General features: G+C 51.1%; 1 protein-coding gene across 1 annotated transcript in view; it reads left to right on the top strand.

Annotated features, from left to right (window-relative positions):
- The window catches only part of NUCB1 (nucleobindin 1), a 684805-nt gene that overhangs the window by 219040 nt on the left and 439720 nt on the right, over positions 1 to 26045 (top strand). The window lies entirely within an intron of this gene.

Below are 26045 nucleotides of genomic sequence, written 5' to 3'. Positions count from 1 at the left end.
AGCCATTTCGATGCCCATTTCTGAGCACCCAAAGATGTCCTCTGGTCTTTTATCTTTTCTTTGAGAAGGACACCATGCTCGGCCTGTTGTGTAGCTCACTGGCGGTTGGCAGCTCTTATTTGAAAATGTATAAAGCGCAACTAAGGGCCAATGGTTTGCAAGGCACTGGTTCTTTGTGAACCTTTTGATGTCTGCACACTGCTGCAGCTACATTTTCCTTTTTCGGGAACAATGGCTTGTCACTGCAAGTCGCCTTAAGATGGTGACCTGGTTTTTAGAGGCTCAGCTAGACTATACAACAAGGTTGTGACATGGATAAGACTGTATGACAATTATAGTCTGCCTGAGATTCAAGGTTGTGACCTGGACATGGTAGCGTGATTGGATCTGGTTGATGGTATGAATGGGTGTCTGGGATTCACAGTGTAATCAACATTCTGTGGGCTTTCCCAGGAAGAAGTCCAGAAACGTTTCAATGTGGCAACCATAAAGGATTGTTGGCTGTCAAATGTTTCCATGATTTCGTGTACATGATTGGAAGTTTTATGTGCATCTAGCTCCCAAGAGTGCCATTTAAAATGTTGGTTTCTGCACCTTACCATTGTCAGTTGCTGGGATTCGTCCCAAAGAAGCTGGAAAGGAACTCATCAGAGTAAAACTAAGGAAATACTGCTGGGACATCTGTCCTGAGCCAGATTGCCATCTCTAATTTCTGATGCATGCTTCTCCGATTACTTCACAAGACCAGAGGGAACTGTGCTCACATTATTTTCACTTAATTCAGTGGGACCAGCCAAGTTACTGATCTACAGAACCTCTTATTCCCTGAGGAGAATCTGCTGGTCCCTGCACTGCTCATCTTGTGGCTAAGCACATAATCTCCTAAAAGGATTAGCAATGGATGGGATCTGTCACTCACAACTGCCTGTGGCATCTACAAATCTCTTCTGTGACCTTAGGAATCTCTGCCTTATTTGCTGACTAATCACTGTTCCATCACTTCAGCTCTTGACCGTTGATATGCCTTACCCAGTTACCGAGCTAGCTGCACCATACCCCAGCATCCAGTTTGTCCTTCTGCACTCCAACTACACAGTATCCATTGTCTTTGAGCTGTCTTGCTTGGCTTGGGATTTTCTCCTACTTTTCTTGCACGTTTGTAATTGGACTGGGACTTTGACAGCTCCTTTACACTATAACCACAAGATGGTCTTCTTGTCTTTGACTGATAGAACATTGAGTAAATGCTTTTAACAATTGCGCCTCGCTCTGACTAGAAGATTTGACAGCTACCCTTTACTATAACCTCAGATCTTTTTCATGTGGGTTTACACCATTGGTTAACATTGGATTTAGGTTCAGTTCTAAAAACAATTCCCTCGAACATTGCATTTTGTGCTCAAAACTGAATACTCGAATGTTTAGTGATCGCTGAAGAATCGAGATGTAAAATATTACTCATACTGCATTTTCTCTTTTGCATAAAGCCTACGTGAAGAATAGTCCAAGCCAGTTTCAGTTTATTTCGTATTCACATAATCCATAAAACTTTACAATAAATCCATACATGATTAAAAAAAACATGAAAACCATAAAAATGTCCTTAAAAACAAAATCATAGTATAACCAAAACAAAGATCAAGACCTAGGACAGAACTGATTGGAATTAATTCTTATCATACGACTTAGCTCAAAAAGAATAAATAATTGTATTTCTTGTCAGTATAAATTACTGCCATTCGGCCACATATAACATTAGAAAAACATCTTCATACTACTATTGGCTCTCACTTCCATTATACAAGTACAAGCATACCAAACTAATCATGCTTCACCATTTATAACCACATTCACAGTAGCAACCAATTACAAATAATATATAAAGGCCCTTTTAGTCAATAGGGGCTTTACAATAACGATCTGATTACCATATAACAATACACCCAATTATTTTCTAACAGTGTGTTTGTTTCTTAACAACAAAATAGTCATCGCCACGTGTTTCAGCCAGAATATATGAGCCCTTCATTATGGCCCTTTGATGCTCCAGCCTTCGTCAGGACACATGTGGGAACCATGCTATGCCCCACTGCTCACAAAATGTTGTACTTGTGGGTGTCTCACTAATTGAGCTCTGGACCTAGGATACTGTAATTCTTCATGCTCAGGCGACTGCATCACTTGAAAGGTGGCTGAAGATGGCTGCAGCATCAAAGGGCCATAATGAGGGGGCTCATGTATTGTGGCTGAAACACGTATCAACAACTATTTTGTTAAGAAATAGACACACTGGGCCTCATTATGACTCTGGCGGTAGCCGTGGCGGTAAATACCGGCACGGCTGCCGCCAGAGTAATTATTTTTCCAGCACCCGGCATTGGGGACTTAACGGGGAATTGCAGCCCTGGGGGTCCCGGTAATTCCCCATTGCCGGGTGCCGGAAAATATTACTTCCCCATTCCCATTTGAGTCCCATTGGACTCAATGGGAATAAAGATGCCGGATGCACCAGCGCCTTTCATGTATGGTGCCAGTGCATCCGGGGTGCCATTCTGCCCGCCAAGTCATACCTGGCGGGCTGAAAGGCACCCGCTCGCAGAACTCGTAGTTTGCCGGTCTGAAAATTACGGTACCAGCAAGCTTACCTGTACCGTTGTTTCCAGACCGGCAAACTTGTAATGGGGCCCACTGTTAGAAAATAATTGGGTGTATCGTTATATGGTAATGAGATCGTTATTGTAAAGCCTGTCATGACCTATCGGTCACGCCCCTTCTGGGCCTCCTGGTCCTTGTCACGTTGGGGCTTACACTATGTTGTACTACCCACATGGCCGCTACACTGAGCGCTGCCTACCAGTCTTCACGTCCATTGCTGCACACACGATAAATTAGCCACACCCCGCGCTACCGTGCGTCTCAACGCTACTGTTAGCTGTGGCTAGACGTGTGCTCGGAAGTTCGCCCTTTCGGAACTTTGCTATTTTCCTGGATCCCAGAACCCTGCTTCATTCTATCCTCTCTCCTTCTACCCTACCTTCTCCTGGAATCTGTGCACCGCGCCCGAGTGCTTCCTTCCTTCCTTACTTATTCCTGGATTTCCTGGAGTTCAATATCGATCCCGGGCAAGAAGTGAACGAACGCTGGAAGCCGAAGACGGCTGAGCGGGCTTGTACAAGACCCGAACCATAAGGAATAAAACTTCTGCAACGGAATCCATCAAGCAGCGAAAACAGGTGAGAAAGGGGGAAACCTGTGACAGATTGAGACGCCACCTGACCGAAGTCGATACAGGCATGGAGGCTGCCGTCCAGGATCTTACGCGTGGCATGCAGGAACTAACAACCGAAGTGCAAAACCTTAAGGCAGAGAATGCCGCGCTAAAGCAATTGGTTTCATCCCGTGATTCTGCCACGAAAGAGCGCATCTTACTAGGCGGCATTGTGGACAAATACGACGGGTCGGCCAAGAACCTTCGTGGATTCCTAGATTCTTGTTTGGTCCACTTTACTTTTTTTTTTTAATTCAATTTTTATTGATTTTTGAAAATAACAGCATAGGTACTCAAATCTCAACATTTGGGCAATCACCCTGAACAAATTAAACTATAGGCCAGTATTCCCTGCGTTTATTCCAACCCCCCCTCCCTCCCTCCCACCCACCAACCCCACCCAGTATCTCAGGCGATTCAGTCTGCTTATAGAAGTCATGCGGCATAGAGCAGCGTCGATCCGGGTTTTCTCCGCCAGTGGTTAACCGGCTTTCCAAGTTCCAGGTCCATTCGCTCAATGTCAGGGCTTGTGTTTGGGCCGGACAAGGGCGCCTGAGGGTCTCAGGACGTGACCTCTGTTTTGTCAAACACCTCTTGAAATTGCAGCCAGTCTATCTCTATTTGGGTGCTGGAACCATGTAGGGCCGCTGTAAGTCTTTCCATAAGGAATATGTTGTTGGCTATCATCACCCATTCTCTCTTCGTGGGGAGGGCGGGCCTCTTCCGTGTTCTAGCACGGGCCGCTCTGGCTGCCAACAGTAGGGAATGTGAGAGGTCTGATAATTTTTCCCAGTGGTCATCCTTACGCTGCAGGCCGAACAATATCAAAATCGGGTCCAGTGGGAGTACCCCTTCTCCCGCCTCTTTCAGCCAGCTGAGCACTTCGGCCCAGTAAGTTTGGACCTTCCCGCATGACCACCACGTGTGCCAATAGTTTGCCCTTTCCCTACACCCGTGCCAGCAAAGCGGGATTACATCTGGGAACATCCTAGAGAGTGTTATCGGGTCATACTGCCATCTGTGCAAGAGTTTAACAGCATGGGTTTTGTATTGGCAGGAGATCGAAGTCTTGAATGATCTACTACAGAGTCGCCCCCAGAGACCGTCTCCGATCCTACAACCCAAATCTCTTTCCCATTTCCCTCTGAGGCTTTTGGTGGTTCCCTCCCGGGGGTTTAGAAGGGCAGAATAAAAGAGTGAGATGAGGCCTTTCATTACTACATGGGTGTCTAAGATTTTCTCAACTGGGGTGAGTTGTCTTTGTAATTTGGGCTTTAGTTTTGGTTTCATTAGGATTCCCTTGAGTCTCAGGTAGAGGAGTGGGGAGAGCCTGCCTATTCCCAGGGACTCTTCAAGCTCCTGGATACTTATAAAGGACTCCTCTCTGACCAACTGACCAACTCTGCATAGGCCCGCGTCGAACCAGGGCTGATAGTATTCATGGCATGGAATTTTCTCTAAAACTGGTGTGGACCAGATGTGGCTCATGGGGGAGGGCCAAGTGGTCACCTTCTCTCTGTGTCCCTTACCTTCCAGCGCCTTCCACATTGTTACTAGTATTGGGTGTTCCCTAATTCTCCTTGGGAGCTTTTTCATCGGGACCCATAACCACTCACCTACTGTGACAGGGCACAGGAGGGAGTTTTCAAGAAAGACCCATTGCTTGTTGGGGTCCTCTCTGAGGTGGGGGGCCAGGGTTCTGAGCTGGGCTGCTCTGTGGTAGTTTCGTAAGTCTGGGAGGCCGACCCCACCCCCTCTATCCTTGGGGAGGGTGAGTGTTTCATAACCTATTCTGGGTCTCTAGCCCTGCCATACGAATTTCGTTATGCATTTTTTGGCTTCTTTAATGAGTGCTTCTGTGGCCTCTAATGGGAGCATCTGGAAAACATACAGGACCCTGGGGAGGAGGTTCATCTTTATGGCGTTTATTCTTCCCATCCATGAGATTTGCCCCCTACCCCATGTCTCCATCTCTTTCAATAATTGTTTCGAACAGCGGGGGTAGTTTGCCTGGCTTAAATCTTCGTGGGGCCGGACGATATTGATCCCCAGGTATTTGATCTCTTCGGTACAGATTTGAAAACCCAGAGGGGGTGGGGGGGGTAGCTCCGTCAGGTCCCTGTCTGCATCTGGGGCAAAGGGGAAGATCATTGATTTCCCAATGTTTATCCTGAAGCCTGAGAATTGGCCAAACCGTTCGATAACACGCACGGCTGCCGGGACAAAACTAGTAGGTTCCCTTTAGGTGGAGCAGTATTTCATCTGCATAGAGGCTGAGCTTAAAGGTCCGACCGCCATCGTCAATACCGCGGACCATCGTGGCACATCTGATGCACTCCGCGAGTATTTCCATGCTCATGGCGAACAGGATTGGGGAGAGGGGGCAGCCCTGCCTCGTCCCCCTTTGAAGGCTGAATGTTCGTGACAGGCGACCATTTACCATGACTCTAGCAGAGGGGTCTGTATATAAGGCCCTAATGGCTCGTCTGATTCCCTCACCAAAGCCCAGTTTGACAAGGACACCATGTAGAAACTCCCAGTCCACCCTGTCTAACGCTTTTTCGGCGTCAATGGCCACCAAGACAGGGTTGTCTCCCTTTGGGGCTGCTTCCCTCATGAGGTGCAGGGTTTTACGGAGGGTGTCTGCCCCCTCTCTCCCCTGTATGAAGCCCACCTGGTCGGAATGGATGAGTACCGGCATATGGCTGTCTAGTCTCCTGGCTATGATCCTGGTGAACAGTTTAGCGTCCACATTCAAGAGGGAAATTGGTCTATAAGACCGGCAGTCTGCTGGATCTTTGCCCTCCTTCGGAATCACTGTTATCAGTACTTTGCCAAAAGACGGGGGTGCACTCCCGGTCCTCATGATATTTGTGAATAGGCCCGCCAAGAACCCCGCTAGTAGGCCTCCAAAGGCCTTATAAAAGCCTGCGGTGAATCCGTCCTCCCCAGGGGCCCTGCCCAGCTTAAGTCCCGATATTGCCTTGAGTACCTCCTCGCTCGTTATTGGGGTGTCTAAGGCTGATGCCTCTGAGGGGTCCATCACAGGTAATGTTACTTCTCCGAGGTATGCTCCCAGTGCCTCCGCCTCCACTTCTCCTTCCCTCCCGTAGAGAGTCTTGTAAAACCCCGCAAATTCCTCCACTATACCCTTGGGATCCGGTTTTGCCCCCTCCTCCCTGCTTGAGTCCTTTTCACCCATCTATCTCTCCATTGGCCCCGGAGTTTGGCCGCCAGCATAGCGTCAGCCTTCTCTCCTTTTTCATAATACCTTTAACACAGGTGTTGGAGGCCCGCTACAATTTTCCCCATCTCCAATGCTCTCAGCTCTTGCCTTGTCTCTCTTGCATCCCCCAAGTCCCTTTCCCTCACTTCGTCACCCTTCCCTTCTGATCCCTCCAGTGCTATTATCTCCGCCCGTAGCCTATGGGCCAGGAGGGTCCTGGTCCTTTTTTTGGAAGCCCCCTCTCTAATCAGGACACCCCTCCAGGTCGCCTTTGCTGCCCCCCACACCGTCTGTTAACTTCGCCTGTGTTGTTCAGTTCGAAATATTCGTTGATCGCCTTCTCCATCTCCTCCTTAAAAACCACATCCCTAGGTAGGAGGTCATTGCATTTCCACAGGGATTCTCTGGGCTTCAGACCCGATACACTAATATCTGCCCAGACCATATCATGGTCCGACCAGCTAACCGAGCGGACTCCACTCGGCTCATTTTCTGGTACCCCATGAAAAGGTAATCTATTCTTGTTCTGGTACCATGGACCGCTGAGTAGAAAGTGTATCCCTTTCCCTCCGGATGTAATTCCCTCCATGAGTCCACAAGCCCATAGCCCCACATGAGCTCCCAGAATTTTCCCTGGGGTCTACCCCCTCTGCTGCCTAGCGGGATGGCCCCTCCACTATGGTCTAGTTCCCGATTTGCCCACATGTTAAAGTCTCCACCTAGTATAAGGAGCCCCTCTGCTTTGGCCATTATCTGTCCCATTGCCTCTTTGAGAAATTCAGCCTGGCCCACATTAGGACAACAGATAGCTGCTAGGGAGACTCTGGAGTTATGCAAGTTACCCAATATAATCATGGCTTTACCGTCTTCCCTCCCCCACCTGGTTACCTCTGTGAGTCTCTGGTTTCTCTGCAGGATGATCCCGACTCCGCTCCGCTTCGTGGGAGCGGATGCCCAGAAGGTCTGGCCCACCTGCGCTCCCGGGATGGCCCTCTCCTGTGACCGTTCTAGTTTCCTGGACGAAAAGGACATCAATTTTCGCATTCTTCATTTCCCTCCCCAAGAGGGAGCGCTTTGCTGGGGAGTTCAGACCCTTTACATTGAGTGAACCTATTCTCAGTGACTCAGCCCGGCCTCTATTCTCATTGCCTGCCATTGGATCCTCGCTTTGTGTATACCGTCTTCCTGGATCTATGCATGCTGCCGCCTTCCCATTGGGTTTTGAGACTGTGTGGGTCCCAAAATTCCTCAGCCCCAACTCCCTCCCTTCTCTCCTTCCCCCTCTTTATCTCGACGACTGCCAACGGGCAAGCCACCAGGGTGAATGCAAGTCCATCCACCGCAGTCCCCTTGTTAAGCTCAGTGTTCCCGGCCGAGGCTTGTTTGATTCGATCCCTCGATTTCTCTAAAGGCGAGTCTCTGACCACTTAGTCTCCTTCAGCTTCCGTTGTGGGGGTATTTAGTTTCTTGAATTTCCTTCTGCCCTTTATCATCTTCTTTGTGGACCAGGGGCCCTCCGGCTCCCTCCTGGCGCTCCGAGGCTCCTGCACCTCCATCTCGTTTCCGTCCTCTGGGGTATCCCCTTTGAGTACCTGCAGCACTTGGGATGCCTCCTTGCCGCTGGTCACTCTATAGTCCACTCCCGCACGCTCGTAAAACAGGGCGAATGGGAAGGACCATCTGTATCTTATGTCCTGACTGGTGAGCCACTGGGTGAGTGGCCGGCATTCTCTTCTGCGGGTAAGCGTAAAAGCCGAGAGGTCCTGGTAAATTCTAACTGTCTCCTTCGAACAAGAATCTCTCCAGTCTTCTCGCTTTCTCGAGGACCTCCATTTTCTCTCTGTAGCGGACCTTGGGCCGCCCCTCACTCCACCTCCCCCTCGGTGGGCTCTTTCCAGCTGGACTTCCTTGCCCCCCTCGAGTGTGAAGAGTTGGTTAATGAGGCCTTGATCCTTTCTCCCCACGTCTGTGGCCGTCTCGCCTCTCTGTTGAGTCACACACCGAGATGCGCAGGTCCGTTTGGAGGTGGTTGTTTTCCATTCCCTCCATTTTTTCTTCGAGCGTCTCCACTCTCCCCCTGAGATCAACTATCGAGGCTTGTATGTCCGTTCGGATCGCCTTTATCTCCTGGAGGATGTCCTTGAGGTCGTCCTTCATTAGCACTGCGGGGTGAGGGGGGGGTCGGCACTTGAAGGCATGGTGACTCTGTGGTTCTCCGAGGGGTGCGTTGGACCGGCGGAAGCGTTGGAGGAAGTGGATTGCGCACGTGGGCTGGGTCGGTTCCAGGGCTCCAATCTCTGGGTGCACTTTGGAGTATGGGGGACGGCGGGGGCGCCCTCACCCTGCCTTAATGCCTTAATGTTCCCTCTGGTCGTCTTGGGCCCTCCCCGCTTCCGCGGTGGCAAGCTTGCATGGGGGGGGGGGCCCCGGAGATGGCTCAGGGCCTCTCGAGGGGAGCTGGGTTTGTAATTGGGGCATGCTTCCCCAGATGCGTCAAGGCTGAAATGTTCCAGGGGGTCCCCTGTCCTACAGGGGGGAAGGCCGGGCCAGCTTTTGTGGAGTAGATTGTACTGGTCCGTGCTCGGTGGGCGCTGGAGGGGGGGGGGGCTGGGGCCAAACACAGTCCGCCGAGTCTCAAGTATCAATTCTCCCCCCTGCGCTCCTCACCTTTTTCAGGCCGCCGGGGGCCGCCACACTTCCGTTGTGGGCTTGGGCCCCTTCACTGGAGACCCCCTTTCGTGTGCGTGGGGGCTGGGTCGGGACGCTCCCGGAGTCCTGATTTGCTGCTGGTGGTGACCTCCCGAGGACCGGCACTGGAGCGGTTCTTGGTGGTGGGGGCCCCCACCAGGTCACCCCACTCGCCCCTGGCCCCGGGTGACGTCCACACACCACCGGGGCAGAGCTCCAGGGCCCGCGCGGCATCCGCACACAGTGAGGGGCGTGCTCCGGAGTCGTCCTCTCGGTGTTATGGGCGGGGGGGAGGGAGCCCCCAAAGTTCCAGTCCCGGGCTGCGGGGGCGGCGACCGGCGGCTCCAGGCTCCACAGCGGGTCTGGCTGAAGCCCGGGGCACCGCGAGGCACGCCACCCCCAGGGGCTCTGCTGCACGGCGTCCGAAAAAGTGTCCCCTCTGTTGCTCAGCGAGCGGGGCCTCAAATCGGGACCAGGCTGTATCGACTTTCGAAGGAGTGCTCGATTCGTTGGCCCGCTGCCGCGGGGGTGCACGTTCACGTCAGGGTTACTCCAAACTCCCGGCCGGGGATTGGCTCAGAGTGCTAGGCCCTGCGGTGGTGGAGGAGCGCTGGTCTCACACGTCCAGCATGCTCCGCTCCCCCTGGCGGTCTCCGGTCCACTTTACTTTTAAGCTCTATTACTTCTCCACCCCCAGAGCTAAAGTGGGCTTTATTATTTCACACCTTACTGGAAATGCATTAACCTGGGCCACACCATTAGTTAATGCCGGAGAAGCCCTCCTGGATGATTATGATGGATTCATTCGAGCTCTCAAGACCATGTTTGACCGCCCAGATGAGGTCTATAGTGCTCAGGAACACCTTCTCGATTTCCAGCAGGGTTCCCAAGATATGCTCACATATGTGACACGATTTAAACAATTGGCTAAAGAAGCAGACTAGTCTTCTGAAGCTTGCTTCACTCTCTTTCGAAGAGGCTTGAATGAAGACATCAAGGATGAACTGGCCAGGTTTCCACGTCCAAGTTCATACCAGGCCCTTATGGATCTTGCTCTACAAATTGACTTTTGCATACAAGAAAGAAAGGCGGAGTAAAAGAAAACCAAGTTACCCTTCCAGCAGAATCCCATAGAGAACCCTACGAGATCCAAAGGCGGTTCTACCCCTACTAACCAGACTGAACCCTTGCAATTAGGGGCCTTTCATGGAACAATATCCCCCCAAGAAACATTACGAAGGATCCATACTGGCTTATGCATGTATTGCGCATCGGACAAACATTTAGTGAGAGAGTGTCCTATAGCTCCTCTACGGCGTTCGGGAAATGCCAGCTCCCGAGCCTAGATGGAGCACAGTTTCGGGAGAGAGATGTTGGCTCCACATTTCTCCAGCATGGGGTCTAGCATGGATTTACATGCTCATGAATATTGCCCGTCGTTAGGCTAGGAATCCTCGGTAAAGAAAAAATCAGTATCAGTTTAGTTTCTGATCTGTCTTTCTCAGTAGTAACCAATCACTGGTCTCTGGGTCATACTGCCCCCAGCCAATGACTGCCCTCTCCCTAAGCCCTGCCTCTGGCAGCCATCTTCAGATTTTTACTGCACGCTCAAGTGTTGGGAGTCCTCGTGTTGGGAGTCCTCGTGTGCGTTTTTTTTTCAAAATAAACATTTTATTCAAGTATTAATCAGTGACAACAAGAAAGAAACAAATTAAACTGCAGACATCGGAGTTAGCGCATGATTGTGGTGGAATAGTTCATTACAGTAGAAGGAATAGATAGTAGGAGAGGGTATTTAGTATGCAACTCATTCATAGCAATCTTTGGGCAGGAAAATGGCGAGAGGGGGGGATATCTTTATACTGGACCAATCTGCGTCCATGCGAAGTTCAGTTCAGCGGTCGCTAGGCAGCTTTAGTGTAAGGGCCGGGTAACGGTCTGCGTAGTCCATGAATGGGGCCCAAGTGTTCTGGAAGGGATTGAGGTTGCCCAGGCGAATTGCCGTGATTTTTTCTGCGGTAACAATGTCCTAACACTTGGCCCATCATACCATCATAGCGGGATAGAGGGGCCTTCGTGGTGCTTCCAGAGATAAGCAAGGGCAATTTTGGCCGCCAATAATAGATGAGTGCAAAGGCGAGCAGCGTTTCCTGATATCAGCACTTCTGCCTCCCCTGGGTCGCCCAGCAAATTTATTCCGGCCTGTTCTTGCTCGGACATGCGTCAGGACCCCCTTCCAATAGTGCGCCGCCTTAGGGCAGTCCCATAGCAGGGGGAAAAGTGAGCCCTCTTGCGCGCACCCCCTCCAACAGTTCGGTGAGGGCCTCACACCCGCATTATGCAGTTGGGTTGGTGTAATATAGTACCTGAAGCATACTTTATATCCCCCTTCCTTATTGGTAACACATTGGGTACTCTTATGGAGTCTTGACCAAATGTCCCAAGCATCACGCTCCAGTGAGCGACCCAAGTCCCTCTCCCAGTTCAGCATGTACCTTTCCTTCGCTTGAGGGTTAGCTTTTTCTAGGAGTTTGCAGAGGGTGGAGATCTTACCTCTAGGAGGGGATGCTGTCAGTGATAGTTCGAGGGGAGTTAGGTCCCTGGATCCCCGTTCTCTGATGGAGCGTTGTGAGATCCAGTGCCGGATCTGAGTATACCGGAATCGTTCCTCCTCAGTGATGTTGAACTTCACCTTGCAGTCCTCAAAGGTGAGTGGCTGGCCTTCCTTTAAAAAGTCTGAGATTTTGTGGAGGCCGCCCTCTGGCCACTTGGCAAAGCTACGGATGCAAAGGCCAGGGGAGAAGCCCGGGTTACTACAGATAGGGGTTAGTGGGCCCAGTGAGGTTTTGATTCCCCACTTTCTGTTTGCAGCTTTCCAACTGTTCACTGTGTTACAGGTTGCTGGAAGCTGAGACATTGCGGGTGGGGTGTTCTGAGATTGGATGTGAGGCAAGTCAGAAAGGGGGGATTTACACCGTGCTTCCTCCAATTGCAGCCAGGCTGGGCAATCTACTGAGTGGGTCCAAGTGTAGGCGTGCGCGAATTGTGCTGCGCGCCGATATCTAAAGATGTCAGGGACCCCCAGACCACCAAGTTGTCGGCTGCGGATCATGATTTTCCTGGCAATGCAGGGTCTTTTCCACCCCCCCCAGATAAATTTCATGATATCCTGTTGTAGAGAGGCAAGATCCGCTTCCGGAATGTGAGTTGGAGTGCGTGGCAATGGTACAGCACTCTGGGGAGTAAGTTCATTTTTACAGCGGCGGCCCGGCCCAGCCACGAGATTTCTTGTTTGTCCCACTGTTTCAGGGCCGCGTGCAGTGATTTAAACATCTGTGGGAAGTTGTGTTTGTAGATTAGTAGGCTAGATTTGGGGATCTGGACGCCCAGGTATTCCAGCGAGGTGTTGGCCCATGGGATTGGAAACGCAGGACATAAGGTGTTTCCCTGGCGCCTCGGGAGGTTGATCGGAAGGACAGAGGACTTGTCATAGTTCACCCTGAACCCAGAGCATGCTCCAAATGTTTCTAATTCGTCGAGTGGGGGCTACAGCGAGCTGGTTGGGTCAGTGATGGTGAAAAGTACATTGTCGGCGTAGAGCGCAACCTTGTGTTCAGTCCCGCCCACCATGACCCCCTTGATGTTAAGATTGAGGCGGATTCTTGCTGCAAATGGCTCCATCGAGAGGGTGAACACCAAGGGAGATAGCGGGCACCCCTGGCGAGTCCCCCTGGACATAGGGATGCTCATCGATTTCCTCCCATTGACTCGGAGTTGTGTTGATGGGTGTGCATAGAATGCCATTAACCAGGTTATAAAGTTGTGACCTAGGCCCATATGGGAGAGGGTGTACCGGATGAAGTCCCAGTTCACTAGATCAAACGCCTTATGTGCGTCGAGAGAGATTACCAGGAGCGGAGTTTTCATCCTGTTCGCGGACTCGATGATATTGAGTGTACGCCTGATATTATTATCATGTGTCCCTCTGCCCGGGATGAAGCCTGTCTGGTCTTTGTGAATTAGCTCGGGAAGGATCCTAGCCAGTCTAGCCCCTAGAACCTTTGAATAGATTTTCCCATCAGTATTCATTAGGGCGATTGGCCTGTAAGAGGCCGCTTGCTCAGGGTCCTTTCCCGGCTTCTGCAGTAAATTGGTAGTGGATTCGGCCATAGTATGTGTTACCTTTTTGGTAGATAGAAATGAGTTGAATAGCAATGCTAGTTGCGGGGTTAGAATATGAGCAAATGATTTATAAAACTTGGGCGTTAGCCCATCCGGGCCTGGGGCGGTGTTCTTCAGCGATTTAATGGCATCTAGAATTTCCTCTGCGGAGATCGGGGCTTCTAGGGAGTTTAGGGGGGAAGAGACCGTGGGGGTGTGGAAAGATTCCAAATAGCGCTGTTGTTGGACTCTAATCTCTTAAGATGTGAGTGAACCATGACCGCTTTATGGTGGTCGAACAGGATTTCAATTATGTCTGAGGTGGCAAATTTACTTATCCCATCGGACCCCTTAAGGCTTGTAATGTTGTTTCTAGTGTGAGTTTTTCTTAATTTGTACGCTGACAGCCGGTTCGCCTTATTGCTTTTGTGATAATAAAATTGTTTTGTGTATGCCAGCGCCTTCGCAGTGCGGTCGGCCCAGTGCATCTCCAGAGCCCTTCTTGCCTTTTTTAGTTTGCTGTCCGCCTTTCTAGAATATTGGGTTTTTAGATCTTTTTCTAGGGAGGAGAGTTTGGACTCTAGAGATTGTGCGAGGAGTTTGGAGACTCGGAATTGTTCAGAGGCACCGCTAATAAATACCCCTCTTATGACCGGTTTCATGGTCTCCCATAACAGCCCAATTAGGGTTTCGGGGTTCTGGTTTTCTTTAAAGTAGTTGACCAATGAGTCTTCTGCCTCGGCCCTGATCGCCTGCTCCAACAATAAGGAATCGTGAGTTTCCAGAATCTAGGAGGGGGGTCTGGGTCTCCCAAGATAGAGAGGTCTGCCGAGACAGGTGCATGGTCAGACACCGTCCTTGTGTGGATTTCGATGTTGCTAAAGCATGGGAATAAGGTGCTGAAGGCCAGTAACACATCGATTCGGGAATGACCTTCGTGTGCGTTTGAAAAGAACGTGTAGTCATGGGTGTCAGGATTGGCTACCCTCCATAAGTCAACCGTGCCCGATTCCCTAAGAAGTCTAGCAAACGCGAGGGCTCGGGAGAAGTCCGGGTTAGATGGGGGTAAGGACTTGTCCTTTATGGGGTCAGGAACTAAGTTAAAGTCCCCTCCGACTAGGAGATGTCCAGAGGCGAAAGTTAGGAGCGGGGGGAGTAGCTCGGCTATGAATTTGTCCTGATTTGCATTCGGGGCATAGATCCCAGCGATTGTGATTGGTTGGTCTGCAATATGACCTCAGATGAGAAGGTATCTGCCCGATAGGTCTTTTTTAACCGTGGGGTTGGATAAAGGGAATTTGTCACTTAAAAGAACCGCCACCCCTCGCTTCTTCTCCCCACCAGAGGCGAAAAAGCCCTGTTTGAAGCGCTTGAATTTGATTTGGTGTTAGTCAGCTGGCAGGAGATGAGTCTCCTGGCAAATTACTATATCTCCGTTTAGAGCTGCCAGCCTGTGCTCCACCAATTTGTGCTTCCTGGGGGAATTAAGACCTTGGACATTCCAGGTCAGGATGCGGACCTCTCTAGCGTTATTAGGGTCTATTACTTCTGGGCGCATAGCATGAAGTGTGCAGGCAAGCTATGTAAGCGCTGCAGGGCTGTGGAACCTTCACAAGTGAGCGTGGTATTGTGCTGCAATTACCGATGTCTCCTAATAACACTATAACCCTTAACTGGGGTTTTTGGGGAGTTGAACAGTTCCTCAAACCCGAAACTGCCCCCTCCTCTCCCCAAAACTGAGGGAATGAGACCATAAAGCTCATTCGTGGGATTATTGGTGGAAGTCGCCGTCGGGAGTTGTATCCCACTAAGTAAACCGCCACCCAGGTCGTGGAATAACAGATCCAGGGGCTGTGTAGAGCATGTGGGCCTGGGGCTGTGTGCTGGAATGCGTGCCTATTGCTGTCCCCCTGGGTATTGGGTGTTATCGCAGTATCTCCCATGTAAGGTGTGGGGAAGCTGGATAGCTGATGAAAATCGGGGGTTGCTGGGGATCACCAAGAGAAGAAAGACCTTAGTCTGGAGAGTCGGCAACCGAAGGACGAGCGGGGACCTCCAATCAGTCTGGGTTATGCTGCTTCCGGGGGCCCCGGGGCCTGCGCCGTCCACCAGCACGGGACCAGCGGTTGGATATAGGCGGGCCGGGCTAGGATTGAGAGCAGGTAGCATGATCAGTCTCCTCGTCTGCGGGTTTTGTTCCTAGGAATTGGCTTGCCTCCTTGAGGTTCCGTATTTGCCTGGGCACACCCTCCCACTCGAAGCACAGAGATGTGGGGTGGCCCCGTCGATATTGAATTTTCTTTTCCTGAAGCCATTCTGTAAAGTTACGAAGGGCTCTCCTTTTTTGAAGGGTTATGCTCACGCCAGGTCTTGTAATAATGCGATGTTTGCTCCTCTTAAAATGATTTGTTTTGATGATCTGGCCTCTCTCATTATTTCCTCTTTAACCCTGAAAAAGTGGATCCGGGCGAGAACATCAGGAGGCGAGGATGAAGCTTGCCTAGGTGCCGTACGATGGACTCTGTCGATCTCCAGCGGGGCACTGTCAGGGAGGGTTATAATGAACCTGAGCAGGTCTTTAACGAAGCTCTCAAGATCTGCGTTAGTGATTGAGGTAGGGATCCCACGGATGCGGATGTTGTTGCGCCGGGAGCGGTTCTCGCTGTCCTCCTGTTTGAGTTTGAGAGCGTCGCATCTGGCTTCCAGGGTTGCGATTCTGTTTAAGCCACACTCTAGTTCGAAAGCGTTGTCACAAAGGCCATTCTCCACCTCCTCTGTGCGCATTTCCACTTCCTCCACCCTTCTGTAAAGAGATGCGATATTCTTGGTGATTTATTCCATGCCCATATGGATCTCCTTAGTGAGGGCTGCTAGAAGGTCTTTTAAGTCTGTTTTTGGTGGCGAAATGCTCGGCCTGCGGTTGCTCCGGTGAAGGAAGAGCGCTGGGTGTCGCGGTGGTGGTCTGGTCAGTTTTGCCAGCCTTGTTCTGGCCTGAGTTGGACATCATTGCTGTGATATCTGCTTGTTTCACCGATTTACCACTCTTTGGCATGGTCCTGCCGAGTGGTGGGAGTAGGGGCGGAGCAGCCGCTGCTGAACCGCCGAATCCACTCATAGATCCCGGGTCCAGCCCTGCCAGACAGGTCCAGTATCGGGGGGAGAGTGGCGAGCCTCCCTCCGCTGATGGGCAGTTCAGATCGGCACGGGCGATGGGTATGTGTCATGATCACTGCTTCCAAGGAGCCAGGACCAGCCCAACGTCCTTGGAAGCAGGCCCCTAACCTTAATCCTAGGCACCAGCCGGTCCCCACTGGGACCTTTTGGACCTTGTCCTGGCGCCGGTGGCGCCAGGCTCATCAATGCCATCGGTCCCAGCACTGGAAGTGCCAGGCTCATAATATACATGAAGATGCTTGGGTGGACTTACCTGCAGCAGACCATGCTGCTTACTTACCAGCTGCATAGGAATCCTCAGTAAGCCGGAACTACTTTCTTACCTGGGTGGGGCAAGCTCCACTCCCTGGATACAACACTGGAACTCTTCTGGAACAGGAACTCTTTTCTTACCTAGGCGGGGCCGTGGAGGAAGACGCCTCATCACTCCAAGGCTATTCAAACCACACCCGATTGAGGAAACGTGCTTCGCGTTATTCTGCATCTGCAGCAGAACGCTCACCGAGTCTGTTCCAGCTTCTCTTCCTCCGATCCTGAACCTGAAAGAACAATACTTACCATTCCTGTATCCAGTCTTCAGCAGAACCTGCAAGAACAATACTTACCATTCCTGTATCCAGTCTTCAGCAGCACCTGTAAAGATAAGAAACAACAGGTTAGCACGGCAACCTTCACATGCGGCGCATTCCTCACCTGATTCATCGGCAGCGACCATTTCTTCACGCTGCATCTCCGCCTGTGAAAACAAAAGCATACCAGCACTCCGTTCATTCCGGATGTTTTCAACGCTGCGACCCAGCATCTGAAATACAAAAGAAAAGACATTAGACAGGTATTTACTTACGCCCATCGCGCTTGCCACAATAGAACGCCTGCAAATACTCCGGCGTTTTCCAGCAACTCTTCAGCACAAACTCACAGCTGCAAGAGAAAAGAGACAGTTAGAGCGCTTGCAATTACTTACGCATTTCCAAGCGCTTCGTCCCAAGGCTCTGGCTCCAGCTTCGGCTCTCTTCACACCATCTTCTATTCCAAGAGCCCTGCAAAACAAATAGGAGAAAGCATCATATCAAGCCCTGTTCTATATTACGTGCTCACGCACCTAAAGACTATAAGGACTAAAAAGGTGTCCGGAAACTCACCGCTCGCGCAGTTAACGGCGGTAGCGACCCTCTGATGTCAAGAGGCCTACGTTTCACCCAGTGAACGAACTGGCAACGGCACCTTGCACCAGACGCAGATGGAGAGTCCAGCATTCACCTATCTAAGGTGAGCACGTTGACCTGGGGGCTCTACGGAGAAGCTAGGAAGAGAGAGAGAGGGAGAGAGGGACACTCAACAGCCCAGATCATTAACCCCCATATTCTTTCACCTGCAGAAATCTCACCCTTCGAGTTCGACACACAGTGCGAAGAGGCTCAGCCCCAGAAGCCAATCGAGTCCTGCACATCACTTTTCGAGTCACAGACACCTTCCTGCCCAGACCAGTGCCTCCGTGGGAATCAGGTGAGCGTTACAGAACGCGAAGCCCACCACAAAACTCCTACCCAGGCGCAATGGAAACCTCGGAGACTGATCAATTGGCCCAATTGCTTGGGGAACTCAGAGCAGAAGTACATGCGGCTCGTCAGGAAACAAACTCTCTAAGAAGAGAGCTGATAATATCCAAGGAGCGAACAGAGGACCTCGCTAGGCAATTGCTACAAACGGAGGCAGGACAGACACCTTTGCCCGCTCCAGGAGGAAGTTATCCTTCAGCATCCTCAAATCCAGTGCAAATCAATCTACCTGGTAATGTGCCTTTGGCTCCGCCCGAACGCTTTTCTGGTGACCCAATGAAATTTGCAGTGTTTATTAACCAGTGCCGCCTACACTTCTTATGTCGACCAGCTGCCTTCCCAACAGATCAGACCAAGGTGGCTTTCGTATCTCAGTGGCAGTGCCGCAGATTGGTCGATCCCTTTAGTTACTCAGGACGATCCGGTTCTTCATGATTTCCAGGCCTTCCAGTCCAGCATGGAGAAACTGTTCGCAAGACATGCACAAGGGCAGGCCTTGGACAATGAACTCCTTTTGTTACGACAGGGTAATCAAGACCTCTTGACTTATATTGCTACTTTCAACAGACTTATAGTGGAAACTCAATGGCCTGAGGATAAAAGAGTAACGCTTTTCTACAGAGGCCTGCGTGGGGAGCTCAAGGATGTTTTAGCTCAAGTTGTGAATCCTCCACAAGAATGCTCAGACTATATTGACTTAGTTGTCCAATTGGACCACAGATTACAGAACAGGAAGGCTGATCGTTCCAAATTCGATACCCGAGTGTTTTCTAAACCACAGACCTCTACTAGGGGAGCTGACACAGTGGAACCTATGCAAATAGGGGGCATGAAAGGACCTTTAACCCAAAAAGAGCGGGCAAGAAGAAGACAGCTGCAATTATGCCTCTATTGCGGAAACTCGGGGCACTTTCTTCGAGACTGTCCAGTGAAACCAGCTAAGAAGGCTGTAGGAGCCGCAATTACCAGTACCACAAATTCTGAGCAGGGAAACGACCTAGCCCGACAAGAGTAGAGGTCCTCTTGCCGAGCGTTAAAATCTGTCCCGTGACCTCGCATTTCGTGGTGCCTATGGTCCTCATTAGCCCTGAACGTCCAGATCGTTTACATGCAATTGAAGCTTACATCGACAGCGGCGCAATCGGTAATTATGTGGACCGTGAAATGGTATCAAGGATGAATCTACCTCTTGTCCCTAAGGCAGTAAAGGACGTCATTACTACAGTGGATTGCACGGAGATAGCCTCCGGGCCAGTAACGCACGCCACCCAAGAAGTGACGTTAGTGAGCCAAGATGGACACCGGGAGAAAATCGTGTTCGATGTGATCAAGGCCCCTCAGTTCCAGATCATTATGGGAATTCCTTGGTTAGAGAAGCACAATCCTCAGATCGATTGGCGAGCAAAGACGGTTCAGTTTCCAGAATGTTTTACCACTTGTTATCCTCGGCCTGATGTTTCACTGGCGGCAATCTCTTCCGAGGTTCCCAAATTACCTCCCGAATACCAGGAATTCCAGGACGTCTTTCGGAAGGACCAAGCTAACACCCTGCCTCCTCATCGGTCTTACGACTGTCAAATAGATCCGATACCCGGAACAACTCCTCCTTGCAGTAGGATTTATGCCCTCACCGAGCCAGAGAATCTTCACCTCAGACAATATCTGGACCAATACCTAGCTAACGGGTTTATCCGTCCTTCTAAATCTCCAGCTTCCTCGGCTTTGTTCTTCGTTCCGAAAAAGGAAGGAGACCTTAGAACTTGTATAGATTACCGCACCCTGAATCAGATCACCGTTAAAAACAGATACCCGTTACCTTTGATCCCTGAACTCCTGGACCAAGTCAAAGACGCATGTATATATACAAAGTTGGATCTCAGAGGAGCCTACCACTTGGTACGAGTAAAGGAGGGCGATGAATGGAAGACGGCCTTCCGCACCAAGTATGGGCTGTTTGAGTATCAAGTTATGCCCTTTGGACTTTGTAACGCTCCTGCCGCCTTCCAGTATTTTATGAACGATGTCCTTAGAGAACTCATAGATGTGTGTGTTGTTGTCTACATTGATGACATCCTCGTCTATTCATCTGAAGAGGAACATCAGAAACACGTTAAAGAAGTCCTCGAGAGATTACGTCAACATAACCTTTTTGCTAAGCTTGAAAAATGCGTTTTCAACGTAACTGAAGTTGAGTTCCTGGGATTCATATTGTCACCTAACGGAGTCCATATGGATTCAAAAAAAGTCGATGCGATCATCAAGTGGCCTTCACCAACCTCTGTAAAAGGAGTTCAAAGCATGTTAGGCTTCGCTAACTAACTTTTACCGTAGATTCATTCCTGAATTCTCTCGAATTGTCCAACCCATCACCGCTCTGTTAAAGAAGAACAAACGTTTTGAGTGGTCTACCGAGGCAGAACAAGCCTTTCAGGACTTAAAAGCTAAATTCATTTCTACACCTGTTCTAAAACTTCCTCGCCCAGAACTCCCCTACATCGTGGAAACGGATGCTTCTAGTCTAGCTATGGGGGCAGTTTTATCACAAAGAGATCCGGTCACACACCAATTACATCCTGTAGCCTTTTGGTCTCGCAAATTCTCGGCTCCCGAGATCAACTATTCAATTACAGACAAGGAACTTTTAGCTATCAGATCGGCCTTTAAAGCCTGGCGGCATTATCTTTTGGGAGCCAGACACACAGTCACCGTAATGACAGATCACCGCAACTTACAATATCTGAAGACGGCCAAAGCTCAGTCTTCCAGGCAACTTCGCTGGGCTCTATTTTTGGCTGAGTTTGACTTTATAATTACTTATCAACCAGGCAGTAAAAATGGAAAAGCAGATGCCCTCGCCCGGATGGGAATAGATGAACACTTGACCAATCCAGAACCAATACCCATAATTCCAGAACAGAGGATTTTGGGCTTGGTCAGCGCTCAATCCTTTGAAGACATCAAGACTACAGTCAAATCAATCCTAACTCCGGCCGAATTACAGGACTGGCAATTAAAGGGAAAAGAATTCTCTGTGGATCAAGACCTTCCATATTTCCGAGGACGATTGTACTTGCCCAGTGAGAAAATACAAAAACAAGTGATCTCCTGTTATCATGACTCACTAATGGAGGGTCACCCTGGCATTACCAAAACCATGGAAAAGGTCAAAAGACATTTCTGGTGGCCATCATGGAAGAAGGATATTAGAGACTTCGTAATCTCCTGCGGTGTATGTGCCCAAAATAAAAGTCAGAAGGAGAAACCAAGCCGGCCTCTTACATCCACTTGACATCCCTCCCTGTCCATGGCATACCCTGTCCATGGATTTCATCACGGATTTACCTCCATGCTCGGGGTATAATACCATTTTAGTAGTCGTGGATCTATTCTCCAAGATGGCTCACTTCATTCCCCTGAAAGGCCTACCTTCAGCTTCAGTATTGGCCCGAGAATTCTTAGAAAACATCATTCGGCTACACGGTTTTCCCTCGGTTTTGGTCTCCGATAGGGGAAGTCAATTCATCTCCCACTTTTGGCGAAGTTGCTGTCGTTTAGCCCAAATTGATGTGAGACTTTCAACCAGTCACCATCCCCAAACTGACGGACAAACCGAGAGGACAAATCAAACTCTAGAGCAATAGCTACGTTGCATGCTCCAACAAACTGAAAACCCTTGGAAGGACATTCTTTGGATCACGGAGTACGCTTATAACAATTCGACTCATTCTGGAACCGGGAAGACTCCCTTCTTCCTATTATATGGACACCATCCTAGAACCTCGAACCTGGATCCTCCCCAAGAATTCGAAGCGCCTGCTGTGGATCACTTGCACTCTGAGATCACTCGTGCTTATAAGGAAGCCACTGCCCATCTGCAAAGAGCTAAAGCTCAATTCAAGAAAGGAGCAGATCAACACCGTAAAGAGGCCCCTCACTACGCAGTAGGAGATCAGGTCTGGTTATCCTCTAAGCACCTGCTCTAAAAGGACCCTGCACCTTCATTCCGAGATACCTTGGACCCTATCTCATCTCTGCTATAATTAATCCGGTGGCTGTCAAATTGGAATTACCTTCGCATATGAAAATACATCCAGTATTCCATGTCTCCTTACTAAAACCAGTACAACCAGAAACCCGATTGACCGAACTCCCGGAACCTGTTTTAGTAGATGGAGAACTCGAATTCGAAGTAAAGAACATCCTAGACTCCAAAATCTCCAAATCTAAATTATATTATCTGGTTTATTGGAAAGGATACGGCCCCCAGGAAAGGTCTTGGGAACCCTCAGAATATGTCCATGCACCTCGTCTAGTCAAGAAATTCCATCTGAATCACCCCGACAAACCAAAACCCCCGGAGAAGACAAGCTTGGGAGGGGCCTGGAGGGGGGGTACTGTCATGATCACTGCTTCCAAGGAGCCAGGACCAGCCCAACGTCCTTGGAAGCAGGCCCCTAACCTTAATCCTAGGCACCAGCCGGTCCCCACTGGGACCTTTTGGACCTTGTCCTGGCGCCGGTGGCGCCAGGCTCATCAATGCCAGCGGTCCCGGCACTGGAAGCGCCGGTCTCATAATATACATGAAGATGCTTGGGTGGACTTACCTGCAGCAGACCATGCTGCTTACTTACCAGCTGCATAGGAATCCTCAGTAAGCTGGAACTACTTTCTTACCTGGGTGGGGCAAGCTCCACTCCCTGGATACAACACTGGAACTCTTCTGGAACAGGAACTCTTTTCTTACCTAGGCGGGGCCGTGGAGGAAGACGCCTCATCACTCCAAGGCCATTTAAACCACACCCGATTGAGGAAACGTGCTTCGCGTTATTCTGCATCTGCAGCAGAACGCTCACCGAGTCTGTTCCAGCTTCTCTTCCTCCGATCCTGAACCTGCAAGAACAATACTTATCATTCCTGTATCCAGTCTTCAGCAGCACCTGTAAAGATAAGAAACAACAGGTTAGCACGGCAACCTTCACATGCGGCGCATTCCTCACCTGATTCATCGGCAGCAACCATTTCTTCACGCTGCATCTCCGCCTGTGAAAACAAAAGCATACCAGCACTCCGTTCATTCCGGATGTTTTCAACGCTGCGACCCAGCATCTGAAATACAAAAGAAAAGACATTAGACAGGTATTTACTTACGCCCATCGCGCTCGCCACAATAGAACGCCTGCAAATACTCCGGCGTTTTCCAGCAACTCTTCAGCACGAACTCACAGCTGCAAGAGAAAAGAGACAGACAGAGCGCTTGCAATTACTTACGCATTTCCAAGCGCTTCGTCCCAAGGCTCTGGCTCCAGCTTCGGCTCTCTTCACACCATCTTCTATTCCAAGAGCCCTGCAAAACAAATAGGAGAAAGCATCATATCAAGCCCTGTTCTATATTACGTGCCCACGCACCTAAAGACTATAAGGACTAAAAAGGTGTCCGGAAACTCACCGCTCGTGCAGTTAACGGCGGTAGCGATCCTCTGATGTCAAGAGGCCTACGTTTCACCCAGTGAAGGAACTGGCAACGGCACCCTGCACCAGACGCAGATGGAGAGTCCAGCATTCAACTATCGAAGGTGAGCACGTTGACCTGGGGGCTCTACGGAGAAGCTAGGAAGAGAGAGAGAGGGAGAGAGGGACACTCAACAGCCCAGATCATTAACCCCCATATTCTTTCACCTGCAGAAATCTCACCCTTCGAGTTCAACACACAGTGCGAAGAGGCTCAGCCCCAGAAGCCAATCGAGTCCTGCACATCACTTTTCGAGTCACAGACACCTTCCTGCCCAGACCAGCGCCTCCGTGGGAATCAGGTGAGCGTTACAGTATGAGCACAGAGTGATTTTGTGAGTTGCCCGGCGATTTGTTCTTTGCAGGACCGGTGGGCTAGACTCGGCAGGCGGGGTAGAGAAGCGTTGGGCGGATTAAATGGGGCCGAGACCCCCCGGAACCAGGTTGGAGGCGTGATAGGAGCGGAGGCGAGGATAGCCTGATCGAGGGCTGTTGTTGTCGGGCTATGAGTTTATAGGTGAGGGTGCTGCTTTAGATGGAGTGCCCCCCGACATAGATCTAGATTTTGGGTGCTCTCTGCGCGGGTCCCGGCTCCAGTAGTGTATGCAGGGACCACTGGGGCGACGTGCAGAGGGCTCTGGGTGGGTGTGCCGGGGTCCGGATGGGAGGGTGGAGCGCCAAGGCTTCTCCGAGCATCGGGGAGAGCTTACCCCGGTGTCAATCCGAGTCCCTGAACCCCAGGCGTCGCTGACTTGAAGCAGGTGTTCCCTGACCAGGCCCAGCAAACCCGACCGAGGCGGAAGGCACGCTTACTCAGGTAAAAAGTTTACGAGGGGGTCCCTGCTTTGTGGTCCGCTGGATTGCCTCCCGGCTGTGGGGGGTTCGCCCTCGGTGAGCTAGAGGCCACGGGCTGTGTCCCGCCTTTCAGCTATACTTCGGGTCCCGCTGGCAGTTGCCGGAGTCCTCCGTGGGACGATGATGTGTCCTGGTTGGAGAGGAGGCTCCGTCCGATGGGACTTCTCCCGGTGCCTCGCCGGAGGAGTGGGTGTCGGCGTTGCCGGGTGGAGGGCTGAGAGCGGGGATTCCCCCAGGCCCATGGCCCACGGGGGTGCAGAAAATGAAGCAGAGGGGTGCCCCTCCCCAACCGAGGCCTCAAGTGCTACGGGCGCCCGGTCGCCATTTTACATTTTCCAACGCATGTCCGACGGGAACGAACTCGGCTCACCAGGCTTTCAGATGGCATATAATCGCTGCCAACCCCACCCGATCGATGCAGCAGGACTTCATAATGCTGTAGATTCTAAGATTGGCTCGGTGGAAGCCCCAGACCATGGGGAATTTACTCCGACGGGGCCGTCCAGGAGCACCTAAGGAGCCATGCCACACGGTCGGCTCCCGGCCACGCCCCCTAGGACTGTGTGTTTTGCAGGAACATGTCGGAACGGACCATCAGGGACCGACACCTTTGTTTCTCCAACTGGCTGGAAGGAAGGAGTCTGTCAGGTGAGAAGAAGAAGAAGAAGAAGAAGTCGTCCGAGCGGTCTTCTAAGTCCTGTGAGGGCGCCCCGGTGACGGGGGCCCAACAGAAGGCAAAGCACCGCGAGTCCACGGGCACCAGGAGCGCCGAACGTTCGGGCTCTTTCGGCTGCCAGGCGGTATACAGTTCTTTTGCTGAATATTTGTCGGTGAAAGGAAGGGGATTTTGGGGGGTAACCCCCTTTTTTAGATAAAAAAACAGCGATGAAAAGTCCTGCGATGAAAAGTCCCGCAGCAAAATAACGTAGAACCTGCCAGGCAGGGCGGTCCTTCCCCAGCACCATCAACCACGAGCCAACGCTCTGGTTCGGGGAAGAGGAAATCCGAGAACCCGCGTAAGCTTCTGGAGAGGCCCCGGTCGATCTCGAAGGATTCGGCCGAGGGGGAGCGAGGCAGTGACCCTCCCCCCCGCCCCCAAGGTGAAGGCCTCAAGCACGCCTAAGGCGGTGAAGGCCTTGATTCACCCGGCCAAGGCTTCTATCGAGGAAGTCGCAGCGGCCTTGGCGCAGCCTGTGGAGGCTACACCAGTGGAGGTGACCTCGGAGTCCAGAGTCTCCCTGCCTCCGGAGGGAAGCCTCTTTCATACAAATCGAAAAGACCCCCGTGAAGACCCCGGCGGAAAAAGAGGGGGGGCGGTGACAATTGTGAACACGGACACAGCATCCGAGGAGGAGCTGGTAGAAGTCTTAGAGGGCCTCGACGAGGGCGTCGAAGAGGCCCGTCCCCACGGGAGGGATCCCCACAAGGGTGACGACGAGAGTGACGGCGGCACCGGCGAGGGTCCTAGTCTCCCGTCGCGCCCAGAGCCGCAGGATAACTCGGCGGCCATTTTGTTGGCAATACAATCCTTCTGTTCGGAGATAAGGACAAGATTGCCCTTACCACCGACGGAGGATCCGGAACCAGGCTCGACGGAGGAGCCAGA

Source organism: Ambystoma mexicanum, chromosome 1p (assembly GCF_040938575.1).
Source record: "Ambystoma mexicanum isolate Mex_15411 chromosome 1p, UKY_AmexF1_1, whole genome shotgun sequence".
Lineage (NCBI taxonomy): Eukaryota > Metazoa > Chordata > Amphibia > Caudata > Ambystomatidae > Ambystoma > Ambystoma mexicanum.
This window is presented reverse-complemented; position numbering and strand designations above follow the sequence as displayed.